Source organism: Monodelphis domestica, chromosome 1, assembly GCF_027887165.1.
Source record: "Monodelphis domestica isolate mMonDom1 chromosome 1, mMonDom1.pri, whole genome shotgun sequence".
NCBI lineage: Eukaryota > Metazoa > Chordata > Mammalia > Didelphimorphia > Didelphidae > Monodelphis > Monodelphis domestica.
Window position 1 is genome coordinate 158,208,584 of NC_077227.1, and position 22,830 is coordinate 158,231,413.

The following is a 22,830-nucleotide window of genomic DNA, read 5'->3' on the forward strand; positions in this document are numbered from 1 at the left end:
AGTGGATAGCATCTTTGTCTTAAGTCCTTCAGAATTGTTCTGGATCATTGTATTGACAATTAGCTAAGTCTATCACAGTTGATCATTGTACAATATTGCTCTTAGAGTGTACAATGTTCTCCTGGTTCTGCTTATTCCCCTCTACATCAGTTCATGTAGGTCTTTCCAGCTCTTTCTGAAATCATCCTGCTTATAATTTCTTACAGCACAGGAGTATTCCATTACCTTCATATGCCACAATTTGTTCAGCCATTCACCAATTGATGGGCATCCTTTCAATTTCTAATGTTTGCCACTACAAAAAAAGCAGCTATAAAGATTTTTTTTATTAGTAAACCCCTTTCCTTTTTTTTTTTTTAATCTCTTTGGGATACAGACCTAGTAAAAGTACTACTGGATCAAAGGGTGTAACACTCTCCCTTATTATCTCCACTCTCACATTATCTTCAGTCTTTCCCTGTCAGCTATCTGCTGCCCTAATGCCTTTGAATAGATGCATTTATCCCTCATCCTCAAACAAGTCTTGAATGATTTATCTGTCTCTGCTAGCAATCATCCCATTTCTGTCTTCCCTTTTGTGACCTAAACTCCTTGAGAAGGATGTACACAGTAGATATTTCCACTTCCCTTCCTCTCACTTTCTTCTTAACTCCCTACATTCTGGCTTCTGATCTGAAGCTACTCTCTCCAGTTACTAATGATCTTGTATTTCTGATCATCTTTTTTTCAATCTTCATCCTTCTTGAAGTCTCTGCAGCCTTTGACCCTGCCAATAACCCTGTATTCCTTGACTCTCTTCTCTTTATGTTTTTGTGATAGTATTGTCTCCTGGTTCTCCCCCTACCTCTCTGCTCCTTTGTAATCATCTTTGCTGAATCTTTTTCCATCCCCTGCCTGCTAAAGGTATATATCCGGAAGGGCTATGCTTGGGCCTTCTTCTCCTTCTCTATTCTTTCATTTGGTGATATTATCAGCTCCCATGGATCCAATTATCATCTCTATGCTCTTGATTCATAGATTTACTTACCAGTCCTAACCTCTCTGCGGACTGCGGGTCTTGCATCTCCAACTCTCCACTGGACATCTCGAACTGGATGTCCTGTAGATGTCTCAAACTTCATATGTCCAAAACTGAACTGAGTTTTTACCCCAAATTCTCCTCCCTTCCAAAATTTCCTATTACTGTAAAAGGCATCCCTATCCTCTCAGAGTGAAAACCCAAGGATTATCCTCAACTCTTCTCTCTCTAAAGAGAGATTTAACCTTTGCCACATTTTTGTCTACATAGCCTCTAACACTGCATATCTCCTCATGCATGAATTATTTATTACTGGTTGGTCCTCCAGCCTCAAGTCTCTCTCCACCCTCATTTATCCTCCATATGATCTTCCTAGGATCTAAGTCTGGTCAAGTCCCCACCTTACTCAGTAAATGCTAATGGTTCCCTATTACCTCCAGGATTAAATAGAAAATCCTCTGTCATTTAAAACCCTTCATAAGCTGCTCCCTTGACTGACCAATTTTCCTATCCTTTACCACCACCACCCCTCCAAGTAGTATTTTTTGATCTAGAGATGGTCTCTTTTTGCTGTTCCTCAAACACAACACCTCATCCAAAGATTTTCCCTGGCTGTCCCTCATGTCTGGAACTCTTTCCCTCCTCATTTCTGTGTTTTCAATTCTCTGGATTCCTTCAAATTCCAGATAGCACCCCATCTTTGAAAGAAAGCTTTTCTCATTCCCCTTTAATTCTGGTGTATTATCTCTGTTGATTGTGGGAGTCAGGAAGACCAGAGTTCAGACCCTTAATGCCTGTGTGCCTCTGGGCAACTCCCTTAACTCTGTATGCCTCAGTTTCCTTATCTGTAACAGAAGCTGGAGAAAGAAATGGCAAATCACTCCAACATAGTGTGTTTATACATTTTTTTTATGTGTTGTCTGTCCATTTTGATTATGAGGACCTTGGGAACAAGAGCTTTCTTCACATTTCTAGTGCTTAACAGAATGCCTGACTTATAGTAGATGCTTAATACATGTTTATTTATTAACTGACTGAAAGTTACCTATATGAGTGAAATCAGAGGTTCAGTCCTGATTCCTCATTGCCAAACTATTCCATATACCCAACTAATGACATTCGATGTGGATTGCAATCTTTCCTCATGCTGTTTCCCCAGAGTATCCTGGAGAGTAATGCCCTCTCAATATAATCACATCCTATTTCTTCTTTCTTCTTTTTTAACCCTTATCTTATGTCTTATAATGAACACTGAGTATCCGTTTCAAGGGAGAAGAATGGTAAGAGAGAGCTAGGTGATGGGGGTTAAGTGACTTGCCCAAGGTCACACAACTAAGAAGTGTCCAAGGCCAGATTTTAACCCAGAATCTCCCATATCAAGACCTGAATCTCAATCCAGGGAGCCAGCTGCCCCTTCTTTATTCTTTGAAGTCTCTCTTTAGCAAAGTCTCCTTGAACTGCTCCAAACCACATCCTCCTTCCTATGAATTCCTCCAGAATTTAGTAACTTTTGTCATTTCCAATATTCTGCCTTGTATTGCTATTTAATTGTGGGAATTGCTGATTTCAGAAACTATACTGTAAGATCCTTGAGGTCAGGGTCCATTTCACTGGCCTTCTACAAAGAATAGTCAACAGTCACTGTTTCTACTTCTATTACTCCTTGAGCTAGGATCATAATAGAGGCAGAAATGCTAAACCAGAAGAGGAGTGAAAGATGGTATGACTGCCCTGATCACTTCTTCAAAATGAAGTTGCTGTGAGGCTCACCAATGGGAGGAAGGCCTGGAACCTGTAGGATCTTCCAAGGATGCTCCCAGGGCAAGATGGCAACTGAGGTATGGTGGTAATATCTGAAGCATCCAGTTTTCATGTCTATGCTCTTCTAAAACAGCTCTCTTCAAGGGCATGAAAGAGACTTCCTCATTACTAAATCTAATGGACATTGTCAGTCCTCTTCTTCAGCTATCTGTAGCATATAACAATATGAACACCCTCCCTTCCTCTCAATGTGGCCCCCTCCTTGGATCCTCATACTCTGATGATTCTCCTCCTGCCTTCCTTATGGCTTTGCTGGTTGTTTTCTTTAAACATTGCTGTCCCACCTAAGCCTTCTTCTCCTGTTGCTACAATCTCTGCCTTTAGGATCCCACCTACTTTTATTTTTTCAATTATCTCTCTTCCAAATCCATTTCTTTACTTCTGAATTCTCCTCTAAGCTCCAGGCCTGTATTTCCAATTTCCAACTAGATATTTTCACTTGGATGTACTGTTGGTACTTCAGTCTCAACATGTTGGACACAGAACCCTTGACTCTTTCTCTGGATCCAAAATCTTCCCCTGCTGCTCAGTTCTCTAACTGAGGTCACATTATGCTTCTGGTGACCCAGGCTCATAACCTTGGACTCCTCCTCAGGTTTTTCACACTATCCTTAGGTCTTTTCCTTCCTACCTAGGACCCCATCCCCACCATTCCAAGTTCTCTTGGCTAGTTCTCTTCTACCCAACTTCTCTTCCCTAGACGCTTATAATTAGGTCCATATTGGTGAAACAAGGGTTGATCATCAGTTTTCTGAGTGAGTCCACTTGATGTGGACTGAAATGTCCCACAAACCCTGCCATGAAGCTACACACAATCGAAAGAACATAGAGCCAATATCCAGTTGATTAGAATGGGGCTACCTTTCATAAAAGACATACAAGTTGCTTAAATTCATAGTTAAGAGCAAATTTCTCACATAAATCTTTAGACATAGCCTAGATTTTTGGTTGGGGGTCTCTGGACCTAAGTACAGGGGGTTCAGTTCTCCAGTCACATTGGACTCCATTCAAACAATGCTCAATTTCCACACTCACTGTCTTCCTTAGAGTCTGCCCAGAAAGGAGCAAAACTTGACCTAAAGTTGCCCCAGGGTATTTAATATGTCATTAGCCTCCCATTTGCAATCCCAAACATTGTTCCCTGAATCGGGCAAACTGAGTGAGGCACGGGTAAAGCCAAGCGGACCAAAGTGGTCCATGGGTGGAGTGACATCAGTTCCCTGCAGACTCAGGGCAACAACTGCCCAAACAAATGACTCCTTCCTTAGTAACTAACCAAGATAAAAAGACTTCCTGAAAACTCCTACTCGCCTTTTACTCTCTCATTCTCTACATTTACTTACCATTCCTCCTTACTTTACTTGCTATACTAGCTCATCTATTACTATATTCTCTATAATAAAGCTTGTTTCCTCTCAATGGAGGCAGTTTGAGTCATCAATCAATTCTTTGGATGAGCCTCAATCAGCATTGCTCTCGTCATTTCTGGACTTGGAATGAGACCCGGTCACACCTCTGAAATCAATCAGATGAGATTACAGGTTGTAGATTTTTATTTGAAGGAGAACCTTTCATAGAGATCCCCATGAAGAGACATTTATTCTGTTCTTTATTGAAAGAAAACTGGAATCTTCTGACTGGGCCTAATCACTGGGCCCTTAAAGATGATTGGTAACTGAGAATGGCCTCTTGTGGGAAGAATCAACTTTTTAAAACCTTGGTCTAAATGAGTAAACTGCAAAAGGGCTCAACCCTTTTCTTGTATCATGGGACCTGATTAACCACATAAAGAAAAACCCTGGATAAAAACTCTACCTTACGGGGTGCAGCTGGATGGCTCAGTGGATTGAGAGTCAGGCCTAGAGACAGGAGGTCTTGGGTTCAAATCTGACCTCAGACACTTCCCAGCTATGTGACCCTGGGCAAGTCACTTGACCCCATTGCCTAGCCCTTACCACTCTTCTGCCTTGGAGCCAATACACAGTATTGACTGCAAGATGGAAGGTAAGAGTTTAAAAAAAAAAACTCTACCTTACCTGTGTCTTAAAGATTTCCCTGAATTTTATTCTGTGGTGGCAGCAGAAGAAAAGAAAGAATTAACCCTCTATGAAGTTAGGTTTCCAGGAGTAGTACTGAGATCTCAGAAGCTCTTGGGAGACATTGGCATTTCTATTTCCAGTCAATCCTCCTTTCTTTTTTTTTTTCTATAAAATGAACTTAACTTTATTTCTCCTGTACTGAGGGAGGGAGAGAGATTTGGGGAGAGAAACATGGTCATTTTCCAGAGTACCTTTGCCCACAAGAGTAAAGTTGAAATCTTGCTGAATGGAATCCAAGGCTATCCACAATCCATTTTACAGATCCATCTTTTTTTCCCTCTGTCAGTCCTCCTTTCTAGTCCATCCTTTGTATGACAATCTGTGTAATCTTCCTGATGGACTCCTCTATTAAAAAAATTTTTTTTGGTAGACTCCCCATTGTCTACCAAATAAAGTATTAAACTCTTGGCATTCAAAAACCCAATTATAAGGTGCCAACTTCTATTTCTAGCCTTATTCCATGTTTCTCATCTTTATTTGCTCCATCCCGTATTTTGATTCTCCCTTTTCATATCTACATGTGTCTTTTTGTCACATAGTCCTCAAAAAGACTTTTGTCCTCCCATCTTTCTTTTTTGAGGGACCAAATCAATTCCCATCTCCTCCAAGAAGCCTTTTTAACTGCCCAACTATCTCCCTGCCTACTAGGTAAAAGTCATCTTTCCCTCCCAAAACTTCTCAGGGCACTTGGCCTAAACTTCTCTTTTACAGACATCTCACTTCCTTACATCTCCTGGATATCTGTGGACCCATTTTCCCCTCCATTATATCATAAGCTCTAGTGCACATTATGCTTATCTTAGTATCTCCAGTATCCTAGTAGACAGTGAATAAACATTTATTTATTCAAATCCTTTTTTGTTTGTTCTCCTTAATGCCTAGCATAGCAATGAACACAGAGCAGGCAAGGAATATTTGTTGGCTGATGGATTGAATACATCCTACATTTATGGTCATAAGCAAATATAACTGCTACGGTTAGGGCAGAATGACCTGCTCCAATTGTTCGATACTAGCAATCATTTCATGCAAAATGGCATACTATCTTCATTTTAAAAAATTATTCATTCAGTTCATCTACCACATGTTCATTTGTTGGTCATGGGGTAAAGAACATTCATTTGGATACCAGTATCCACGTTATAGGTTACGGACATTGGAAGAACAATTGTTATTATTTTATTATTCTTAGAACTCTCTGAGCCTTGTTCTACCAATGTGCCAACATCTTTGAAAGAGTGGAAAAGGGCAACAAAGAACTAAGGTCTATTCTGTACTTTTTGTTTCAACATCTGTGATAAACAAATAATTAATCATCAAGTGGCCTGCTGACAAGCCTTTCTTTAATTAGGTAGACTGTTCTTCAGAAAACAGTCACTTGATTATTGGGACTATTCTTCTAACATGGGCTAAGCCTTTCCCCAGTGGTAGAACTTCCCAAAGCTTGAGTTGCTTATTGTTCTTCGATTCCATTTTGCTCTTGCAGCATTTTCTTTGATGCTGAATAGTTCTGTCCCAATATCTCCCATGTCTCACAATTGGTACCAAAGTTCTTCAGAGATGCCACGAGAGGGTCCTTATATGGGTGCTTCTGACTGCTCTATGGAGCTCTTCTCTTGTGTGAGTTCTTTGTAAAATTGTCTCATGGGTAAGTGTAGCATACTCTCATTATTACCTATCAGTAAACTAAAAGTTGGTTTAGTTCATGGATAGTTACTCTTTGCATGGGGTGGGGGTGGGGTGTTATGGCATATTTTTTAAAAAATTTTATTTTCTGAATTTGAAAAAAGTAACAAAATACTGCTTTTGTCCTTAACCAGAAGCCAGTGATAGCATCTGGTTTCTTTTCAAAGGAAAAAGTTTCCTTGTCTTGAATATGCAGTTTTTCTTTTTTCCTTTGCTGCCTGGGATAGTACGTTTTTATTTGGCCATTTAAGGGAATGGAAATGTCTATAACCTGGCTCTTTCCCCCTTGGGCTCTTTCGCTGATGATATACAGATCCCTAAATAAATTGTTTGGGAAAAGTATATATAAATATATTTATTTGTTTTAAAAACAGGATGCAACTCGAGAAATTGTATCCATTGAAAATTTGTATTTTCCTGCTCTAGTTCTCTCTTTAGTGGGCCCCTAGTAGCTCATTTGAGAAGCTCTCTCAAGTCTAACGTCCTTAAGGTCAAATATCAACAGGTCCCTGAGTTACAAGTCCATTTCACTGAGGAAAAATACAAACCCAAGTTTGCCCTGTTTTTTTAAGGACTAACAAACTCCATTTTTTAGGCCCTAACAGTTGAAGGAAGGAGACTGTTTACTGAAATCAGATAAATGATTTGGGCCCTGCTGGTTAGAGGAGAAACAAAAGGCTTTGTCTCCTGGTATTGTGAGAGCAACATCTGGGAAGCTGACACCAGGCTCCCCTTTCCCCAGTGTGAGGCCTCAGGCTGTTTAAACAGGCAAAGAGGAATAGCAATTTCTGAGGTTGACTTCTGAACTTCGCGCAGATAGGAAGGGGGTGGGGACCCAGAACTGACGGAAGGCATATTTTTACAAAGTAAGGGAATTCAAGTCCTCTCTCAGCTGAAGTCTTCCCGAGAAGCCTCCTTGATGGAGTAGAGGGAGCAAACTCTGGCCCCGGCTTTGGAGATGGAAAGACTTTGGACAGCCCTCTTTGGGGTCTTGCATTTAAGGATCAGCCTAGCTAAATTCCAAAAATTTCCTCAGCAGGTTAGGTACCATGGAATGAATTGTTTTGCCACAAACCTTTCATTATGTATATGCGCGTTGTTATGGTTTGGTCCTGTCTGACTCTTCCTGCATCTAGTTGAGGTTTTCTTGGCAATGATAATGGCTTGTCATTTTCTTCTCCAGCTCATTTTACAGATGGGGAAACTGAGGACAACAGGGTTAAATGGCCTGCCCAGGATCACAAAGCTATTAAATGTCTGAGATCAGATTTGAACTCAGGAAGATGGGTCTTCCTCACTCCAGGCACCATGCTCAATCTGATGCACCATCTTGCTGCCCCAATATATATAATATGTTGAAAAATAACTCTTGAAGACCATGTATCAAGTTGTAGAGCAAGTGAAATCTGTATTGGTGGAGGTTCAAGGCTCAAGGGAGTTTATTTATAAGCCTCACTAGCTCTAAGAGGAGGAGTTAGTGCCCCAGAAAGCTCATTTATTCACCAGGAAGCATTGTGGAACTGCCTGGAGTTCCAAGAAGGCTTCACTGTTAGAGCAGCTGATTATCATTCACTCTGGCTACAACCCTACATTAAGCTAACCTAATTTCCATTGTGGGCAGCTGGGTGGTACAGTAGATAGAATGCCAAGCCTGGAGTCAAGGAAGACCTGAGTTCAAATCCAGCCATAGACACTAGCTTTGTGAACCTGAAGAAGTCACTTGACCCTGTTGGCCCTCATTCCTCCTCTATAAATGGAGCTGGAGAAGGAAATGGCAAACCACCCCAGTATCTCTGCCAAGAAAACCTCAAATGGGGTCATGTAGAAAGAGAAACAACTGAACAAAAACAATTTCCGTTGTGGACCTATTGGTCATTTAACAAAGTCTTTTGATATCAGGTCCTCACCCAGTGTCCTCTTTCTTCTCCTTCAATCTATAGGTTCTGGGCAAACGATAATTGTTTTAGTAAGCAGTTTAATTAAATTAGATAAAAGGAGAGTTTCAAAAGGCAAGTTCTGACGGGTATATCCAAAAGCAACAACTTATATCAATTGCCTCCCCACGCCCCAGCAGGGCAGAGCTGTATTCTCTATGACTTCTGTTTTGAGATTATGAAATAGACAGAAAAATTCAGGTTCTTAAGCAAACTTCCTCATTCTTGGATGGCTCAAGAAGTGGGTAGGTTTGAGTAACAGTGGTTCGCCTTGGCTAGGTGCTATCATTCTCACTCATACTAGTCAGGACTAGAATCCCACTCCTGCCCTATGGTTCAGCTTGGGGGAAAGGGAGAGACTTCCTTTGCTCTGTTACTCACCATGGCCAGTTTCTCTTCTGGTGGAATAAAAGAAGTTTCTTCATCGGACAGAGACACAAATGGAAACACCGAGAGAGATTCTACCTGGGCTACTATTTCTCCACATTCAACTTTCACCTTGAAAATTTCCCTGCCCAGAGGGAAAGAAATGGATTTCTGACACTGTCTGTGTAGAAAACATTTTGTAAACTTTAAGAATAAAGTCCTGGGGTGAATTCAGATTTTAACTTGCTCTTTGATGAGAGGCCTGAAGTTGTTTTGCATTCTTTGAGAGGAGAGAAGGAAAATGGTTAACTAAATGATATAGCTGGACTATTACACAACTGCCATGCCCTCAGGAAGCTTCTTGATGGTCTGAAAGGTAGTTAAGTAGCACAGTGATTAGAATGCTAGACCTGGAAACAGGAAATCTTGAATCCAAACTCTACCATAGACACATACTAACTGTGTGTCCTGAATAAGTCACCACCAAGCATTCCTTGGTTTGCTCCTCTGTAAAATGAGAGTTAGACTTCATGACCTCAGTGATCTTTCTTGGTTTCTATATGGCGTTGGGCAAGTCTTTTCACTACTCAAGGCTTCAGTTTCCAGATCTGTAAAATGAAGATTTAGATGAAATAAATCCTAAAATTAGATAATCTGATAAAATTAGATGAATTTCAAATCTGTGTTCTTATACTCTAAACAAATGTCATTGTTATGTGAGTTCATGAGGAGAACAGAGATCTCCCCATTTGGCTGCCACCCCAGAGAAGATGCTGGAGACCAGAGAAGGACTGGGAAATTTTAGTTAAGGATTAGAATAGAAAGGCTTTTTTGTATTGTTCTTCAATTTACCTTATTCTGTTGTATTACTTCTAAATTTATACATTCTCTCTTCCCTTACAACTAAAGAGTAGAACAAATACTCCTATGTTCTAGAGAGCCGTAATGGTGAACCTTTTAAGGATTGCATACCCAAACTGCACCCTCAAGCCGCCTGTGAGCCCCCACATTAGCCCAGATGGGAAGGAGAAAGTGCTCACATTGGGCTGCTGGGCAGAGGGGCAGGGCATGTGAAAATTGTCCTCTGGAGCTTGTGGAGAGGGGGGAAGAGAGCAGCCCCCTCTAGCATAGAGGGGGCATCTGTGCCATGGATTCCCCAATGGGGTAGTCTAGAGCATACATAGATGGAAGAGAAGCCAATGAAGTAAGTGGTTGCTAAGACGAGAGATGTGTGTGCCAACCAAAAGAGGAAGATCAATAATTTAAATTTGTGTGCAACAGGTATCAGAATTCAGCAGCTAAGGTCATGTTTTGTATGACTTCATATGCATAATAGATATCCATTTTTTGTCTTCTCAATAGGTGGATGAAGGAATAGAGGGAGGATGAAAATTTAGAACTCAAAATAAAAATTAAAAAAAAAAGAATAACCGAGCATCAGAGAAGACTGAGGTCTATGGTTGAATCTTTGCTTTTTTTTTTTTTACATCTAGATCAGTAGGGAATCTTTAGGAAGGGAAGCTCACCTCTAAAGCAAAAAGGAAGTGCAAAACAGATTCCCAGTTGGGGGCTTTCATGGTGAGGAGCTTAGTGGGGAAAGCTGAGTTCCAATGGAGGAAGGGTCCTTAACTGTGGAAGTAACACCAAGCAGTTGCTTCCTGTTCAGTCTCTAGAGGCAAGTTGTCAGATGTAATTGGGCTCTAAAAGGATAAAGCTCAACAGAAATCCCTGGCCTAGCTCTGTATTTCTAGAACAACGGTCTCCAGACTTTTTTGATCATGCCACCCCATCAGTAAAAAGTTTTTGTTAATGAATTCAATATATAGCTATATATTATTTATAAAAATGTGCTATGATACCGATAATATCTATATTATAAAACATATACAAAATAGAGACATTTTAAAAGGACAAAAAACTCAGATGGATCCATGATCTCATAGATTTAGGAGCTCCCTATTATGATACATATGGCAACCCATTCATGCTTGCCCCTCTTGAGATACTGCTTTAACTATAGTCCCCAAAATTCACTATAGGATGCCTACCCAACTTATAAGAGTCCTTCCTTACTCTCTCTGGGCACTATAAGGGTGCCAGTGAAGTTCTCCACCATCCACCTGTCAGTCCTCACTCTTTCTTCATACAGTTTCTTTTTTTTAATTCAAAGGTATTTTATTTTTCACAATTTTAAGATCCAAGTTCCCTCCCTCCCTCCTTTCCTTCCCTCCTCGAAGGGAGGGTAAGCAATTTGATCTGGATTATACCTGTCATACAATTTCTTGACGCTACTCCTGTGTTCTTGGGAGTTCTTGCTGTTGACTCTGTTGCAGCCTGCTCGTACCAGGAGCCCTTTCCATTGCCCTCTGTTGTGATGTTCATCTAGGCTCATCAGAGGCAGCGGTGTGCCACACAGTCATTCCATGAGATGAATGTGAAATAAACAACATTTCACAAATAATTATTGTGGGTTTTAAAAAATGTATTGAAATAACATAAAAATCCTTTCAGCTCTGCTGCTGTGGTATTAGCAGGAAGGCAGAACTGGGGCCAAAGGGGGACCAAGAGCTGGGCTGGGTCAGAATGACTAATTGCTTCCCAGCCTTCCTCCTTCCCTCCCTCCCTCCTTCCTTCCCTATTGCTGCTTGGATATAATGAAGGGAGAATCCATCAATAAACTTTATTGTTATTGTTCAGTCATTTCAGTGATGTCAGATTCTTTGTGACCCCATTTGGGATTTTCCTGGCAAATATACTGGAATAGTTTGTCATTTCCCTTTCCAGTTCATTTTACAGATGAGGAAACTGAGGCCAAAAGGGTTTAAGTGGCTTGTATAGGGTCACAAACCTAGTTAAGTCTGAAGCAAAATTTGAACTCAAAAAGAGAAGTCTTCCTGACTTCAGCCCCAGCATTCTATCCCCTGGACCACCTAGCTGCTCCAAATATTTACTAAATGCCCTCTTTGTGCCAGGCACTGTGTTCTGCTTGATTACCTGGGAAGAGGAGTACAGGGAAGGCTATTATGTCATAAATATGGGGAGGAAGGGCAGGAATATGTAAGGCAGGGACTGGGCCAGGTGATAATGATCACCTGAGAAGGAAGATGGGGGTACTTGGGTGCCAAGGGCTGGGCCAGGGGACTGGGTGCAAAAGACAAGCTGTTGTGGTTCAAGATGGGGGTTAAAGGGAGGACAAATTTGTGTAGACTGTCCAGGCATTAGAGCCAGGAAGGTATGACTGCCTGCCCACCTGCTTGCCTGGAGAAGGAGCAGCACTGCTGGCTTTCCAGCATAATCCGCAGTGGGCACAGGCAAGGGAAGAAGAGTAGCAGAGGCAGATGGTGCCTAAGAAGTGAGCTGAACAGCTGAGTTGCTTATTCACTTTTGTTTTCTTCATGAACCCCCACTGAATCCTCTTCTGCACTCCTCCAGAGAATTCACATTCTAGCTTGGAAACCATTATTCTAGAATTAAGAGCAGTGCATGGAGAACCTACATAATCTATTCCAAGCTAAGAAAAGACTCACTTTCCCCCCTCTTACAATTTCTTTTTTTTTAAACCCTTACCTTCTGTTCTAGAATCAATACTAAGTATTGGTTCTAAGGCAGAAAAATGGTAAGGGCTGGGTATTTGCGATTAAGTGACTTGCCCAAGGTCACACAACCAAAATGTATCTAAGGCTAGATTTGAACCCAGGACCTTCTGTTTCCCTATCCACTGAGCAACCTAACTGCCCATCTCCTACTATTTCTATCAGTGGCAATTCAATTCAACTCATCCTGTAGGTACTAAGTACCTGCTGTGTGCTAGGCACTCTACTGAGTAATGGGACTACAAAGACAAAAGTGAAATAGTATCTCAAGGAATTTGACTACATTCTACTGGGAGGAAACAAGAACACAATAAGTCGATATAAGCACAAAGTAAGGGAGCATTGAACAATGGCAAACCACCTATTCATTCTGCACCTTCTCTATCCACTTCAAAACCTTGAGGTTATCTTTAATATCTTTTTCTTTCTCTTCTCTATGTTTTCAATAAGACAGTCCTGTAGATTCTCCTTCTTGCATGTCTCCCTCCTAATCATCCCTTCTGCTCCATTCTCAATATGGCCAGTCTCCTAGACTACAAAACAATAGGATTTAACAATGGAAGGGACCCCAGAGATTATCCAGTCCATTTCCTTCATTTTACAAATGAGACCCAGAAAGTAGAAGCAACATTACAGATCATTCAGCAATTAACTTAACACAAGCAGGGTCTCTTACTAGGTCTTCCAGTCTCTACTCTCTTTTCCAATCCATCTTTCATACAATTAATCTTCCTACGTAAATCTAGACATGGCCTTTCTCTGTTTAAAAACTTCCAATGGCTCCCTATTGTCTACCGAGGAAAGTTCAGTCTCATTCATCTGGCATTCAAGGCTTTTTAAATTTTTTTTTTTATGGCACCACTTTGCTTTCTTTCACAGTGGCAACACAGTGGATAGAGCAGTGGGAATTAGATAGATCTGGATTCAACTTTTACCTCAGATACTTTACTACCCAACTTCTATTTGTTTCAATTTCATAATCTATAAAATGGATATAGTCATAGCACCCATTTCCCAAGATTGTTTTTGAGGATCTAAGCCAATATTTGTAAAGTATTTAGCATAGGAATTGTCACATATTAAGAACTTAATGAATACCTATTTTCACCTCTTACTCTTTCCTTCTTGCTTTCCCTCCTTCTCCTTCCTTCCCTTTTTCCTTCCCTTTCATTTTCCCTCTTTCCCTCCATCCTTCCTTCCTTCCTTCTTTATTTCATAATACTCTTTTCCATCCTTTGTAACAAATTAGACTACTCTGTTTTCTAAACTCTCTTCCTTCACACCCTTCCATATGTCCTCCCTCCCTCCCTCCCTCCTTCATCTTCTGAATTCCTCTATGAACTTTAAAACTCAGTTTAAATGCTAGCTCTTCCACAAAGTTTTCCCTGATTTCTTATCTCCAATTAATAATAACTTTCTTGCTTTGAAACCTCATAAGCCATTTTATTTTGCATTTTTCTAAAGCACGTATCATACATTACCTCGTATTACACTAATCTCTGTTAAGTATCATGTCCTACTAGTCTGTGATTTCCATGAGGACAGGGCTCCTTTCTTATCTAAACTTCATATCACTTTTAGTTTCTAGCACAATGCTCCTCCTAATAGGTACTTGATCTCTAATGTTTGAATTGATTTTGAATTGGATTTAACTTAGACTCACCCTTTCCTAGAGTCTAGGGCAGTGATGATGAACTTTTTAGAACTTTTCGGAGACTGTGTGCCATGCCTCTCACTGTGTACTGTGTCCCATTCACCCATACTGTGTGCATGCTCCATTGCTGCCCTCCCTCCCCCCCAGCCCTGGCTCCTCACCTTACCCCAGATAGGGGAGGGAGACACAGAGGGGAGTGGTTCAGGTGCTCTGCTCAGGGGAGGAAGTAAGCTTTTCCATTGGGCTGCTGGGCAAAGGGGCTGAGAGGTGCAGTGGAGAGGGAGAAGGGAGCAGCTCTGCAGAGTCCTTCTGTCTTTCTAGTAATTAAGTCTGTTGGGTAGCATGTGCCCACAGAGAGGTCTCTGCATGCCATCTTTGGCATGCATGCCATAGGTTCACTATCACAAGTCTAGGGTATTCAGACAGATCAGAGGATGCCCTGAATAATTGGCTAGGGAAAGATAGCAGCTGTGAGGACAACTCAGTGGATGACAAGACAGACCTCCCATAGGCTCCCATCAGGCTTCTTAGGACTGCCAACTGAACTTCAGGGGAGAAACAGAGAACCCTGGTTAGGGATGACCACTCCTACTGGGAATAAAATTTTTTCTTGGAAACATTCACTGGGGACCTGTTCAGAAGCTTTGAGTTGTTATAAATAACTTGTCATACTATAGAATAAATGATATGTGTGTATTTTGCTTTCCCTTGAATAACATTTTCCTTTTATACATTGCTTATAGGTAGGAGGTTTGTGATAGGCTGTGCAATAGAGAGGTCTCTCTAGGTTGTAATCAGAAGGGCTCAAATCAAGAAAAGTTTTCAAGGCAGCTAGGTGGCTCTAGCTGATGACCTAAAATCTAGAGATAGGAGATTCTGGTTTCAAATTTGGCCCTAGACACTTTATAGCTATGTGATCTTGGGCGAGTCATTTAACCCCCATTGCCTAGGTCCTACTGCTCTTCTGCCTTGGAACAAATTCTTAGTATCAATTCTAAGACAGAAGGTAAGGGTTTAAAAATATTTTTGCTAAAACAACTCTGAGGTATCACCTCACACCTAGCAGATTGGCTAACATAACAGCAAAGGAAAGTAATGAATGCTGGAGGGGATGTGGCAAAGTAGGGACATTAATTCATTGCTGGTGGAGCTGTTAACTGATCCAACCATTCTGGAGGGCAATTTGGAACTATGACCAAAGGGCAACAAAAGAATATCTACCCTTTGACCCAGCCATAGCACTGCTGGGTCTGTACCCCAAAGAGATAATGGACACAAAGACTTGTACAAAAATATTCATAGCTGCGCTCTTTGTGGTGGCCCAAAACTGGAAAACGAGGGGATGCCCATCAATTGGGGAATGGCTGAACAAACTGTGGTATATGTTGGTGATGGAATACTATTGTGCTAAAAGGAATAATAAAGTGGAGGAGTTCCATGGAGACTGGAACAACCTCCAGGAAGTGATGCAGAGCGAGAGGAGCAGAACCAGGAGAACATTGTATACAGAGACTAATACACTGTGGTATAATCGAACGTAATGGACTTCTCCATTAGTGGCGGTGTAATGTCCCTGAACAACTTGCAGGGATCCAGGAGAAAAAAACACCATTCATAAGCAAAGGAAGCAACTGCCTGAATACAGAGGTTGAGGGGACATGACAGAGGATAGACTCTAAATGAACACTCTAATGCAAATACTATCAACAAAGCAATGGGTTCAAATCAAGAAAACATCTAATGCCCAGTGGACTTACGCGTCGGCTATGGGGGGTAGGGGGGAGGAAAAGAAAATGATCTATGTCTTTAATGAATAATGCTTGGAAATGATCAAATAAAATATATTAAAAAATATTTTTGCTATTCCCCTTATCCTGGCCAAATGTAATCTTAGACCAGTGATGGTTAATCTTTTAGAGGGGTAGGTGATATCCTCAGGCATGGTGGAGAGGAGGGGAGCAGACCGACCCCATGTCCCTCTGGCTTTCTAATAATGAATTCTGGCAAACTCTGTGCTGGGGTGATGGTGGGTATACCCACAGAGAGGGCTCTGAGTGCTGTGTGCCATAGGTTTGCCATCATGGCTTTAGACCCTTAACTACAGGTATCTATTAGTTCACAAATGTGAACACATTTACAGCTTGAAGGGACTTTAAAGGTCATTGAAGCCAATTACCTTATTTGATAGATGATGATACTGAGACCCAGAGGGACTATATGACTTACCTAACCTTACATGCTAATACCAAATAGCCAGGATTTGAATATGGGAGAAATCCAGTGTTCTACTAGCCTTCTCCTTCCTGTCATACTTCTGACCTCATTACACACACACACACACACACACACACACACACACACACACACACACACACACACATACACCTACCTTCCTCCTAGGCAGGCTGGGAGGGCTCTTAGACAACTCTGTTGGAAATGTTCCAACATTGGTTGCATCTGAGGCATTATTGCCCTGGACCCTGTGAACAACTGGAAGCTATGTGCCCAAAAAGAAACAGGACTCTCTGAATAAAAATAACCTGTCAAATCAATTAAAGCAGCAGAGTCAATTAGGGTGACCACATAGGAATAAATATTCAGTGTTTAACTTAATCATCTTTCAGTTCCAATGGCATTGATGCAACACTTGCTGCATGACTAAGTCAAGTGACTATTACATAACTGATATTTTCATCCCCTTCCCTCTCCTTAGAATGAGCCAGAGTGGTATGGGTATTTTCCTCAAGAAAAGAAGAGGAGCAGAAAGAAGATAAATCTCTGAACTAGAATAAATACTATGGAAGAAAAAAAGATGAAAGATCACTATTAAAAAACAAATCCACTTAGTTGGTCTGAGTGACTTATCACCTTGAACATGCCATCACTTCAGCTGTGGAGGCTTTGGTTTCCTGCTCATTTGTGTTGGGTGAATTCCGATCTTATTCTATATTGTTTGGTCATTTCAGTCATGTCTATTCTTCATGATCCCATTTGGGGTTTTCTTGGTAAAGATACTGGAGTAGTTTGCCATTTCCTTTTCCAATTCATTTTATAGATAAGGAAACGGAGGCAAGCAAGATTAAGGGACTTGCTCAGGGTCACACACTTAATGTCTAAAGCTGGACTCAAGTCTCCTGGTTCTACTCCTTTCACTCTGCATTGATCCCTGGAGGTTGTTCCAGTTCACATGGAATTCCTCCAGTTAAACTCAAGTCTTCTTGACTCCAAGCCTGGTGCTCTATCCACATTGCCACCTAACTGCCCCTTATCTAATGTCATCACGATGCAGCTAACTCTAGACTTGATTGGCACAACCTCCATCAGCCTCTGGTTCCCTCTGACTAGGGGGATGAGCACTAAACTCCCAATGCCTTCCTTTATAGGGGTCAAAAACTGGACTTTGGGACTCACTTCATTCTGTATATGGTACCCTATCTGGTTTCAACTCCAGGGAACAGAATGGTATATCTCCTGATGTTCATTCAGTTCCCCACTACCACTTTTTCCTGCTTTCTTTTATGTATTACAGCCCACTAGATTGTAAGCTTCTTGAGGGCAAAGATTATCTTTCTTTTTTATTAATTGTATCCCCATGCATTTAGTATGTAATAGCTGCTTAATAAATGTTTATTGCATTGGATGTATTGAGTAGTTTGAGTAGGTTGATGGTACAGTGGATAAATGCTGGGCTTAGAATCAGGAGGACCTAGCTTCAAATCTAGTCTCAGATACTTCCTAATTGTTTGACCCTGACCAAGTCACTAACCCTTTTATCCCAATGTCCTATTATTTCAAATGAGTGGGGAAGGAAAATGGCAAACCACTCCCATGTCTTTATTAAGAAAATACCAAATAAGCTCACAAAGAATCAGACATGACTAATCAACTATACAACAATGAATTCGTTTTGCTGATCTCTCTTTTATTTTTGGTAGAGAGGGAGAAAGACTATATTGAGAAGTGAAAAATTCAAATATATCAATAATTTTTTTCTAAAAATTGGTAACCATGGAAAAAGTCTCTAGCATTTAAATGATGCTTTCCAAGCATTCACATTTGCAAATCTTTGAATCTTTATGACAATTCTGATGCTACGAGGCCCACTGGACAGATGAAGAAACTTGAGCAAATTTTGAGATCCAAAGATCATCAGATCAAAGTTTTAGAGCCAGAGGAGACCTACTCTACCTACATCTCCTCTAGCCTCTTCATTTTACAGATAAAGAAATTGAACCTGGATAAGGAATATGAGACATGTCCAAAGTCACAGATGTCATTCAAAATGTTTAATGTTAAGTGATTTACTGAAAGTGACCCAAATCTCCTCCTAGTGCCTGATATGCAGTAGGTACTCAATAAATGTTTATCAATTGTTCTTTTCATCATACCACATTTCTATCTCTATGATGAGAGATATTGTGAAGATAAAATTGACAAGACTTCATAAATGAATGAATGTGGGAGGAGAGGGAGAGGGGAGAGCAGAGAAAAAATGTGGAGACATGAATAATTTGGTGATTGGTGGTATCATTGACAGAAACAGTGATCAGAAGGAGAAGGTTTTATGGGGGAAATCATAACTATTGTTTTGGACTTGTCGAGTTTAGGGTGGAACTAGAGACATCAAGGTGGCAATGTCCTGTAATAATAATAATAATAACAACACACCTGTTAAGCACTTTATTTTTTTTTTAACTCTTACCTTCTATTTTAGAATCTATACTAAGAATTTGTTCCAAGGCAGAAAAGCAACAAGGGCTAGGCAATTGGGGTTAAATGACTTGCCCAGAGTCACACAGCTAGGAAGTGAAGCCAGATTTGAACCAAAGAACTCCTCTCTCCGGGCCTGGCTTTCTATCTACTGAGCCACCTAGCTGCCCCAAAGCATTTTATATCTATTATCACATTTGAGCCTCACAATATGCCCATGTGGCACTATAGGAATTATTTTTTCCTGTTTTCTAGACTAGGAAGCTTGTTTGTAGTTAATAAATATCATCATCTAAATCAGATCTCAGGTGTTCCTGATTCCAGGTACAACAATTTATCCTCCATACCAGTTTCCTCTGTAGAGAGCTAGAGAGATAGAATTATAGTCCATGGGAGTTAAATGTTGGAGGGAAGACATTTTTTTGAAAACCCAAGTCATATCCATTGGGAATAGGTTCTAGAGGTTCTCCATGAAAGAATCCTAGATTTACTATAACAAAAATTGAAACTGGGTTTTGATCATGACAGCTCAACCTTTTCATACCCTGTTGATTTAGTCCCCATGTGGACTTCAAAGCATGTGCAGGTATTGTTTCTGACCTGCTTACTATGTGAAAAAGAGGAACTTCTAAGTTGGCAGCAGATCCAGAACTGAGAATATTTACAAAAGGCACTAATCGGAGTTCATTCAGTCTATTTTACGCCCTGGCTGTGTTGGAGAGAGGAGACAGCATCTTCAATAAGATTGGAGGTAGGGAAAGAAGCCTTGAGCCTCCATCTCCTTTCCAGGACCCATACAAGGCTGTGAATATATGGGGTCTCTGTTTTTATCGCTTTGTTCTTTTCTGATTCTAGGTGAAAGAGAATCATATTAGCTTGCAATCTTGGAAGCTTCAAAGGTCAAGAGAAAGTCACCAGAGATCTAGGAGCTGGAGACCATGATATGTTTTTCTCAGCAAGGATTAAAATCCCAAGTGCCCATCTTGACCCACCATAGAAGAATAATGAACTGGGTGGGAGTTCTTATGTCTTTTAACTGTGTCCAGGAGCAATTTTTCAACCTCAGGTTTTTTTTTATCTGTAAAATGGGAATGATAATATATGTAATACATATCTTTGTGTCTTTAATCATGGGATCATAGATTTAGACCTGGAAGGGACTTATGAAAGAATAAATCAATGAAAGAATGATAGTAGTGGGGACATTTATTAAGAGTTTGCTATGTGCCAAGTACTGTGCTAATTTCTGTAGGTACAACTAGGAAAATGAAACAGTCCCTGTTTTCAAGGGGCTCATATGCTAATGGGGAAGACAACTCATATGTGAGGTTTCAGCTGCAAGGCAGATGGAAAAAGCCCAGTGGTCCTTAGTGTTCAGAAAAAAAGGCAGATGGTAATACATCTTCTTTAGTGTCATTTCCATCAATAAAACCATATGTGTTTCTAATGTTTAATCACTTTACAATGCCAAGAACATTCTTTCCTAGTTTTCACTAACTGGCTCCTGAGGAGGTGGGATCTGTTGCACCTGCAAAGTCACTTTCCATGTCAGTTCTATAAAGGAATTGCTCCCCTCCTGGATGACTAAGGGTGGGTGTACCTTGAGGGAATATGCTATTCCCAAGATTCCTGGGCATTAGGTCCTAGCTTAACTCCATTGGGATCTAAGGATCACCTAGGTATAGATTAAGACTTTTAGAACTGAAGCAGACTTAGTTCAACACTCTCATTTTACAGATGAGGAAACCAAGGCTTAAAGAGATTAAGATTTACCCAAATTAAACAGGCTATAAGTGGTAGTTTGTTCAACATTTTTTACCCCTTATCTATCTGGGAATGGCTTTTGGTCTTACATATTTCCAAGTCTATACATCTGGGATACCAAACCCTTTTTTCCTATTCTACCACTTCCCTTTTTATAATAGAGGTATCTCTTTTGCTTATGCAGGAGCTTTTCCATGTCATGTGCTCAAAATTCTAGATTTTGTTTTTTTGTCATTATATTTATTCCTTGTCTGGGAAAGAGAATACATCTCATAATTTTGAATGGTATATGATCAGCCTGTCAACTGACTTTTGAAGGTATGAGCATTAATATTCAGATAGTGAATCCATTATAATCTATTGTGGAATGGGTAGAAGGTATTGTTCTATGCCTTATTTCCGCTAAAATAATTTCTGGTTTTCCTAACAGTCTTTATCAAATTTCCCTATGCTTTTTGAACTGAAAGCAACTACTTAAAATGAACTTTAAAGAATTGGTAGCAATTCACTAGATTTGTACCCAAAGATATCAAAGAAAAAGAAAAAGGACCCCTGGGCACAAAAATATTCATAGTAGCTCTTTTTGTATTTATAGTAGAAACGAATTGGAAATTGAGGGGATGCATATCAATTTGGGAAAGGCTAAATAAGTTGAGGTATATGATTGTAATGGAATACCATTGTGTTGTAAGAAATGATGAGTGACAGTTTCAGATAAACCTAGACAGACTTGTATGAACTGATGCAAAGTGAAGTGAGCAGAACTAGGAAAATATTTTTTTACACAGTAAAAGCAATATTGTAACAACAATCAACTGAGTCTTACCTTCTCTAATCAGTGTAACCATACAAGACGATTTCAGCAGACTCGTGATTAAAAATGTTTTCCACCTCCAGAGAGAGAACTGATGAACTCTGAGTGCAGGTTGAAGCTTTTATTATGATGATTATTTTGAAAGTGAAAAAAAAAAGGTAGCAATACAAGAAGTTGGTGGGGAAAGGATGATGGCAGTCAGTCATTCACCATACCACAGAAGGCCAGACTTGGAAGGAACCTTAGAGATCATCTCATCTAACTTAATCATTTTCCATAAGCACAGAGATGAAAAACGAATTGTAAAACATGCCTGGGATTAGAACCTAGATCTCCAAATTCCATGTCCCACCTTGGGAAAGAGTGTGAACAGATTTGGCAGGCAGGAAAGTGCTAAGCTATTAAGGGATTTAAAAAAATTATAACTATATATATATGTGTGCTTATGTATATAAAAATGTATTTCTTTAGGGTTGTCAAGATAAAAATTAATATAAGATCTAAAATCCAGGTTGGAGTATATTTGACAGAAACCATACTATGCTAATGTTACAGTTGCTGAAAACAACCAAATAGCTTTGATAATGTTCAATAATAAGCCAAGAGAATATTCAAATCTCAAGAGAAAACTTTAAATAGAACTAATTCATGTAAGTCTGCAGTAGTTGAAAGGTGTAATAGAGACATATCTGGATAAAGGGCTCTCTGCTTTCATACTCTTTACAGTTGCTCTTCCCAACCCCAGAAAGTGTAAAATATGTGGAATGAGCATTGATGGTTTTGTTCTTTCTATTTCAACAAATTAATTCTGCATCCACTGGGTAGAGAATATCGTGCGAGGGCAGCTGGATAGCAGAGGGGATAGAGTGCCAGGTTTAAAGATGGGGAGTCCTGGGTTCAAATCTAGCCTCAGACACTTCTTAGGTTTATGAACCTAGGCAAATAGTTTAAGCCCAATTGCCTAGCCTTTACCTCTCTTTTGCCATGGAACCCATACTTCAATTCTAAGATAGAAGATAAGGGTTACTTACCAAAAAAAAAAAAAAGAATATTGTTAGGCATTGAATGGGATTGGGGTAAGGGCAGATAGAAGAAAAGAAGGAAGGAAATATTTATTTAATGTCTATTTATGTGCCAGACACTATTCTAAGTGTTTTGTAAATATTATTTAATTTTATCCTCACAACAAACCTGGGAGGTAGGTGCTATTATTATCCCCCTTTTACAGTTGAGGAAACCAAGGCAAGCAGATTAAATGGCAGATATGAAGTGAATCTCTCCTCTTACAGCGTTTGCTTAATGATTCTTCCTGCCCTCTTGGAATTTATAGTTCATAAGAGCATGGGTTTTGAGCTGAAAACCCACAAATCA